This window comes from Ornithorhynchus anatinus, chromosome 1 (assembly GCF_004115215.2).
Source record: "Ornithorhynchus anatinus isolate Pmale09 chromosome 1, mOrnAna1.pri.v4, whole genome shotgun sequence".
NCBI classification, from domain to species: domain Eukaryota; kingdom Metazoa; phylum Chordata; class Mammalia; order Monotremata; family Ornithorhynchidae; genus Ornithorhynchus; species Ornithorhynchus anatinus.
The window spans coordinates 151,381,249-151,390,166 of NC_041728.1; the positions used below are offsets into that span (position 1 = coordinate 151,381,249).

Genomic DNA, 8,918 nt, shown 5'->3' on the forward strand with positions numbered 1-8,918 from the left:
ACTTGGAATGTACAAATCGGTAACAGATACAGTCCCTGCCCTTTGACAGGCTTACAGTCTAATCGAGGGAGACGGACAGACAAGAACAATAGCAATAAATAGAATCAAGGGGATGAACATCTCATTAAAACAATAGCAAATAAATAGAATCAAGACGATGGACATTTCATTAACAAAATAAATAGGGTAATGAAAATATATACAGTTGAGCAGACAAGTACAGTGCTGAGGGGATGGGAAGGGAGATGTAACAATAAACAGACACATTCCCTGCTCACAATGAACTACAGTCTAGAGGGGGATACAGTTTTTAATATGTATAGATAAATTGCAGATATGTATAAAAGTGCTGTGGGCGTGACAGAGGGGTGATTAAAGAGTAATTAGGGTGGCCTCAGGAGCAGAGGTAAATGGACGGAGAAGAGGGTTTAGCTGCAGAGAGGTGAAGGGGGGCAGTAGAGGGAGCAGAGGGAAAAGGGGAATCTCAGTATGGGAAGGCCTCTTGGAGGAGGTGACCTTTAAGTAGGGCTTTGAAGAAGGGAAGAGAATTAGTTTGGCAGAGGTGGGGAGGGAGGGCATTCCAGGACCGCGGGAGGACGTGGCCTAGGGTCGACGGCAGGATAGGTGATAACGGGGGGCGGTGAGGAGGTGGGCCTGACGACTTGTTTTGTTTTGCTTTCTGTCTCCCCCTTGTAGACTGTGAGCCCATTGTTGGGCAGGGATTGTCTATCTGTTGCCAAATTGTACATTTATATTGGTATTTGTTAAGCGCTTACTATGTGCAGAGCACTGTTCTAAGCGCTGGGGTAGACACAGGGGAATCAGGTTGTCCCACGTGGGGCTCACAGTCTTCATCCTCATTTTACAGATGAGGTAACTGAGGCACAGAGAAGTTAAGTGACTTGCCCACAGTCACACAGCTGACAGGTGGCCGAGCTGGGATTCGAACTCATGAGCTCTGACTCCAAAGCCCAGGCTCCTTCCACTGAGCCACGCTGCTTCTCTACATTCCAAGCGTTTAGTACAGTTCTTTGCACACAGTAAGTGCTCAATAGATTTGACTGAATGAATGAATGAATGAATAAGTGCTCAATAAATATGATTAATCGACTGTCTCCACCACCCTAATGTTTTACACTATGGTGGTTGTTTACTAGCATAGCTCTGACCTTGATGTTGCACCCTGAGGCACATGTTTAGTGCCATAGTGTTAGAAATGGTCATCAGGTTTGCACACCTTGGGGTTTTGGAGATTAAGCGGGGAATACTTTTTGGATGAGTTGGGAATGAGGAGAGTTTTGTATTTGGAGTGGAATGAGTTCCGATGGATTTGGAAGGAGAAGGGAGCTCCAGCTGGTGGAACAGGATGAGTGATGGGGTGAAGGCAGGATAGTCGAGTGCAAGGTACAGTCAGGTCAGATGGTGATCTTTAGAGAAACAAAGGGAGCAAGCTGTTGGCATAGTGAATAGAGCACAGGACTGGAAGTCAGAAGGTTATGGGTTCTAATCCCTCCACCACCAGGATTATGTGTCCTTGGGCAAGTCACTTCACTTCTCTGGGCCTCAGTTACCTCATCTGTAAAATGGGGAGTGAGACTGTGAACTCTCTGTGGAATAGGAACTGTGTCCAACCCAATTTGCATGTACCCACTCTGGCACTTAGTACAGTCCCTGGCACATAGTAAGTACTTAACAAATACCACAGTTATTATTATTATTATTATTATTATTATTATTAGTGGATGACAAAAGCAGATAGTAAAATTGGGAGAGCTGGTGGAGAACCTTGGAACCAAGTTTCAGAAGTTTTGCTGTTCAATTTAATTGTGGCTTTCGTTAAGCACTGACTATGCTCTAAGCACTGTACTAACTGCCTGGGCAGATTAAAGACAGGCACAATCAGACACAGTCTCTGTCCTACAAGGGGATTAGGAAGCAGAATGAGTACTGAATCTGCATTTTACACAGATGAAGCACAGAAGACCTTAGCCGCAGCAGGAAGCAGCACAGTTGTGATCAGAACCCAGGTTCTTTGATTCCCACGACTGTGTTTTTTCCCTAGGCCATGCTCCTTCTCACAAGCAAGAGATGGAAGGATATGGAGAGCCTAAGGAAGTGTAGAGTGATATGTGCAGTGTGGAGTATTGAATGGAATGTGGAGAGTCTGGAGCATTTTAACCATTGAGTCAGAAGATAAATGAGGTTGTATTTGTGTATAGAGTAAAATTATAAGAATATCAATCAATCAAATTTATTGAGCACTTACTGTGGGCAGAGAGCACTATAACTAAGTGCTTGGGAGAGTACGATGTAACAATAAACAGACACATTCCCTGCTCACAATGAACTTACAGTCTAGAGGGGGATACAGTTTTTAATATGTATAGATAAATTGCAGATATGTATAAAAGTGCTGTGGGCGTGACAGAGGGGTGATTAAAGAGTAATTAGGGTGGCTCAGAAGGTAATGGCTAAAGAGGAAATGAGGGCTTAGTCAGGGAAGGCCTCTTCGAAAAGATGTGGCTTCAAGATGGGGAGAGTAATCATCCGTTGGACATGAAAACAGAGGGCATTCCAGTCCAAAGGCAAGATGTGGGCGAAAAGTTGGCGGTGAAACAGATGAGACCGAGGTACAGTGAATAGGTTGACATTAGGAGAGAGAAGTGTGAGGCTGGGTTGTAGAAGGAGAGCAGCGAGGTGAGGTAGGAGGGGGCAAGGGAATTGAGTGCTTTACAGCTGATGATAAGGAGTTTCTGTTTGATGTGGAGGTGGATGGATAACCACTGGAGGTTAGTGAATAGTGGTGAAACTTGGACTGATTTAGGCAGCAGAGTTAAGTATGTACTGGAGCATATGCAAAACGTCACTGGAAAAAAAAGAATGCCAAGGATGACTCCATTCATGTTGGTTAATTTACAAGTGAATTGATCCTCCAAATTCATCTTTCTTCAAAGCTTTTTAAAGCATGAAATCTGAGCAAAAACTTCAAAATAAACCCAAAATGACTCCAACATAAGATGATCAGAGGTCTTTCAGATTCTAAAATTCCCTGGTGGAATTGACATCCTTAAAATAATTTTGGTAATAATCCTGCTGCTTAAATTGAGAGCTAATGATGGAAGGAAATGTGTTCTAAAGCTGCTTCAGTTTGATAAGTTTAGCTGCACTGTAGATAAAGATCTCGAGTTGTCATTTTCCATTTCCATTTTATTTTAGGCAAGCTGAAATGACTCCTAAGGGGGGTTGAGGAAGGAGGCTGAGAAAATGAAATGGAACTGAGCTTTTGGAATAAAGAATCTACTCTCTCTGATTTTTTTTGGTTGCACATGAATTCCAAAGCCGATCCTGCCACATCAAAATCATGGAATATCATGATTTTCAAAACATGACAAGCACACTTTTTTAACATGCTGGGAGAAAACAGTCTTTTTACAGGAAGGAGAGAGACTCAATCTACTGGGACAGAAAGGGAGCCACTTCTCACAGAATGATGTGACTTGGGAGGGTAATTAGCAGAAGACAGCTATTTTTTCCATGCCTCAGGAGAGGCTAATGTTTGAAGTTGGTCTTGCCCCCAGTGTTTTCTTAGAAACCCCAAATGCAAAATCCCTGACAGTGGATTACAGTTAAGACAAGAGAGAAGGACTTGTGTTCTAGTTCACAGTTCTGCCACTTGTGTGTTGTGTGATTTTGGGCAAGTCACTCAATTCCTCTGTGCCTCTTACCTCACCTATGAAATGGTGATTAAAACTGTGAACCCCATGTGAGACATGTACTGTGTTGAAGCAGATTATCTTGTATCTGTCGCAGTGCCTGGCACATAGTAAGTGCTTAACAAAGATCATTATAAAAATGGAGAAACCAACAAGAGTGTCATCTGAGCAAGGAGTGTTACCTAGTTCAAAGAGTACTGGTCTGAGAGTTAGAGGACCTGGATTCTAAAACTGACTTCAAGTAGTTTGCTGTGTGACCTTGGGCAAGTCACTTAATTTTTCTATGCCTGTTTCCTCAGAGGTAAAATTGGGATTAAATAGCTGTTCTTCTTCCCCACTAGACTCCTAACCTCAGGAGGGACAGGGACTGTGTCTGATCTGAGGTTGTCTTGTACCTACTCCAGTGCATAGGACAGTGCTTGACACATAGCGAGTGCTTAATAATAATGGGATTGGTTAAGTGCTTTCTATATGCTCAGGACTGTCCTAAGCATTGGGATAGATACAAGATTATCAAATCCTTGTCCCACAAGGGGTTCACAGTCTAAATTCAATTTTATAGATGTGGGAACTGAAGAACAGAGACTTCGCACTGCTTGTTCAAGGTCATACAGCAGGCAAGGAGCAGAACTGGCTTTATTTATTCACTCATTCATTTGTATTTATTGAGCACTTACTGTGTGTAGAGTGCTGTACTAAACACTTGAGAAAATGCAATACAACAATAAACAATGACATTCCCTGCCCATAATCAGCTTGCAGTCTGTAGGGAGGGAGGGAGACATCAATACAAATAAATAAAATAACACATATGTACAAAAGTGCTTGGGGGTTGGGAGTGGGGAAAGGGTAAATGGAGAAAGTCAGGGTGCTGCAAAAGGGAGTGTGAGATGAGGAAAAGTGGGGCTCCATCTGGGGAGGCCTTTTGGAGGAGATGTGACTTCAGTAAGGCTTTCAAGCAAAGGAGAGTGGTTGCCTGTCAGATTAGAGGAGAGAGGGCTTTCCAGGACATAGACAGGACATGAGCTAGGTTTAGAACCCAGATCTCATGATTGCTCATCCTATGACCTTTCCAATCTGCCATAGTAGACAGGATTCCTACCCTCAAAGAAAACCCTTGCAGGAGAATTCAGGTGAACAGTTTAGAGCTCTGGAAATGTTGCAGCTGAGAGAAGAGTATTTAGATCATCAACTGAAAGAACGAAAGCAATTGGAATTTTGGCAGCATCTTAGAGATTCTAAGACCCTTTAAAGTTCTGTAGAGCCCTTAGTACTGACACTGACCACAGAAGTTCCTAATGTCAACATGATTTTATGGAGAGAGTGAACTGCGAGCTCTAGGAAAAACTGTGGGATACAGGCCATGTACCCATCAAATTTTACAGTGGTCTCCTATTAAAAAAAAACCAATGTGGCACCTGCAGCTAAGAGGTGCAATTATCAGGTTTGTAAAATATTAGCAGCCAAGGTAATGAGAGAGTTCAAGTGTAATACTAACAGAGTAGGGGCTGTCTGTACACTAAAACACTTTCAAATGAAATATATATTCTAGGAGCATATGTTCTATCACAAATGGTCAAATGGGGTGCTAATAAATCTATTTTTCCCTAATGTATGTCAGTGTTTTGCATGTAATAAAATCTCCTTGAGCAAACAGCTAATAACATAATAAACCTGTCAAATGCAGAAAGGGACGACTCACCAAGGCTATCTCAAAACCTGTTTAAATGGAGGCGGATATTCTATTATATCACATTCGGTGAAGGGAGCATTTGTTTGATGTGTGATCGGGAAAAAAACAGAAAGCAAAGATTAATGTCAACCTAGGAAGAAAATAAATATTCATTACTTACAGAAAGGAAAGAAATTTCCATTGTAGGTTGAGTGTACTAGATGTTAAGGAATAAAAGATTTACAGACCTAGAGTGAAAACTTTATTTTTATTAAAGTGAAAGCTTGCAGCTGAAGCCATGAATCAAGATCTAGATGACTTTACTCTGAACATCCAGCCTGAATTATTAAAGGATGGGGCCAGGATTTCAGTGCAAGATCCTAGAGAGGGTACTAACTGTAATTTTTGTTTGTTTCCTTTTTTTTCAATACTGGTATTTGTTAAGAGTTTATTATATACCAAACACTGAACTAAGCACTGGACCTGGTATAATATAAGCAGATTGTACACAGTCCCTATACCACAAGGGAGAGGGAGAACAGGGTTTTAATCCCCATTTTGTCTTATCTTATGCCCATGAGGTGTCTCCGACCCATAGCGACGTTATTGACACATCTCTCCCAGAACACTCCCACCTCCATCTGCAATTGCTCTGGTAGTGTATCCATAGAATTTTCTTGGTAAAAATACAGAAGTGGTTTATCATTGCCTCTTTCCACACAATAAACCTGCATCTCCACCCTCGACTGTCTCCCGTGCTGCTGCTGCCCAGCACAGGTGAGTTTTGACTTGTAGCAGATTGCCTTCCACTCACTAGCCACTGCCCAAGCTAAGAATGGAATGGGTAAGCCTCTTCTTGATTCTCCCTCTCTTAGTGGAGACTGGTAGAGTTGTGGAAACTCTCCAGGTATAATCCTGAGAGGGGTAATCCCCATTTACAGGTGAGGAAACTGGGATAGATACAGGGTAATTGGGTTGTCCCATGTGAGGCTCATAGTAAATCCCCATTTTACAAATGAGGTAACTGAGGCACAGAGAAGTTAAATGACTTGCCCACAGTCACACAGCTGACAAGTGGCAGAGCAAGGATTCAAACCCATGACCTCTGACTCCCAAGCCCGGGCTCTTTTCACTGAGCCACCTGCTCCTCTAATCATATTTATTGAGAGCTTACTGTTTACAAGGCACCATACTAAGTGCTTCAACACAATCATATAACAGACATATTCCCTGCCCATAGTCAGCTTACAGTTTAGAAGGATCTTTCCACCTAGATAACCCAAACTCTTTCCAGTAGGCCCTGTTGTGTCTTCAGATGATCCATCACCAATCTCACCCCTTCTTAGTCCATAAAATTTCTCTGATTGTGTACCCAAAGAGAAGGAAAGCTTATTTTTCCTTTCTTCTGCTGCATCATGTGCTAGCATCCCAGCATGGGTTCATACTGACCGATTTCCACATCCATTTCCAAATTCTTTGAAGGGCTCCTGCCCTACTGTGTTTCCTTGATTAATGGCTTACTTCTGATGAAGTTAAATGATCATTTCCTTACACCAAAGGTCTAAAAACACTTCACAAAGTTGCAATTAATACATCTCACCATTAATATCAGATGGGGAAAAAACTGTACTCAATTTAGAGCTAGGTAATCCAAATCTTAGAGGAAAGACTTAAGATCCCTTGGTCCCACAAGACAGTGGGGAATAATTTGAAATATCGACATCTCTCTGGCAAGTTCCTGATACAATAAGGTCCTGTAAACATCTCATTAGACCTATGAAAGTTTTCAGTAAAGACTTTGAACACACTTGGAGGGGTAGTATGGCCTACTGGAAATAACACAAAAGTAGGAGCCAGATGACCTGGATATATATAATCATAATTATCATAAGCATATCATATATACCATAATCATTATTTATTGAGTGGTTTATATGATATCTGATCCTCTCTCCAAAGAGGGATGCATATATATGCCCTCAGATGTTCAGGATTTATTTCTACATGCCCACAGTGTATGCTATCAGTGATTCAGGGGGCCAGTGGGCACATGGTGTGCCAGCTGCAGAATAATAACAGCACGCTACCCACCCTGAGCCTCTATTATTCTAAGATAGACAATCTGCTCATCTCTGGAACTGCTCAAGGAGAATGTTCACACATATTAGCATCAAAACAAAGATCTCTCAAGTGCTGCTTGCATTATCAGGAGAGGAATTTCCTTTGAGAAGAGATTCCTTGAGGAGAGATAACTTGCTCACCCTAAGGGACTCTTTGTTGGACTGGAAACTGAGGAGAGGAGTCTGGGAAGCATTGGGAATTTGAATTTCTTGAGCTATAAAAGGCACAAGCCTTTGCTGTGGAGATGGGCTGGAGTAGTGCCCACCATATGTGGGGCCAGTGAGTTGCTTTAATAAAAAGGATCTGTCATAATCTATGATCCTAGTGTGTGGTCCTTTGGTGATGGTTATCAAGAGGGACAGTCATGTTACCCAAGTAGATCATCAGTAACATATACCACTCAGCAGAGAGCCCTGATCTCTGGCCATTGATACCCTGAAAAGGGCAATGTTGAGGAAAGTCATTCATTCCTTCATTCAGCTGTATTTATTGAGCATTAACTGTGTGCAGAGCAATGAACTAAGCACTTCAAAAGTATAATACAGCAATAAAGAGAGATAATCTCTGGCCATAACAGGGTCACAGTCCAGAGAGTGGGAGATAGGCATCAATACAAGTGAACAGGCATCAACATATATGAAATAGAATTGTGGATATATACATATATACATAAGTGCTGTGAGGTGGGGAAAGGGGGGAAGAACAAAGAGAGTGAGTTGTGATGATGTGGAATGGAGTAGGAGCTGAGGAAAGTGGGGCTTAGTTTGGGAAGGCATCTTGCAGGAGGTGCACCTTCAGTACAGCTTTAAAAGGGGGAAGGGTGATTGGCGGATTTGAGGAGCGAGGGCATTCCAGTCAGAGGTGGTGGGTGAGACAGGTGAGATCCAGGCACAGTGAGGTTAGCACCAAATGAGCACAGTGTGCTGGCTGGAATGTAGAAGGAGAGAAGGGAAGTAAGGTAGGAGGGTGCAAACTGATAGAGACCTTTAAAGCCAAAAGTGAGAAGTTTAGTTTTGATATGGAGATGGATAGGCAACCACTGGAGATTTTGACTTTGTTAGTAATAATAGTAATGTTTGTATTTGTTAAGCACTTACTACGTGCAGTTCTAAGCCCTGGGGTAGACAAAGAATAATCAGATTGTCCCATGCAAGGCTCACAGTCTTCTTCCCCATTTTACAGATGAGGGAACTGAGGCACAGAGAAGTGAAGTGACTTGCCCACAGTCACACAGCTGACAAGTGGCAGAGCTGGGGTTCGAACCCATGACCTCTGACTCCCAAGCCCGTGCGCCTTCCACTGAGCTACGCTGCTTCCCATATGAAGTTAGTACTTCATGGACAGCTACAGCTACAAGGTTTCACAACAAGAGTTCTGCTGTAGTCATCGCTAAGGGAGTAGAATAATAATCA

The 8,918-nt window shown here is 42.5% G+C and overlaps 1 non-coding gene across 1 annotated transcript; it reads right to left on the bottom strand.

The window, feature by feature from the left end:
* Window positions 1-6,172: 6,172 nt before the first annotated feature.
* Window positions 6,173-6,310, bottom strand: LOC114815518. Its single transcript, XR_003763304.1, has one exon. It is a non-coding gene; the product is annotated as a small nucleolar RNA SNORA7 (small nucleolar RNA).
* Between the last annotated feature and the right edge of the window lie 2,608 nt (window positions 6,311-8,918).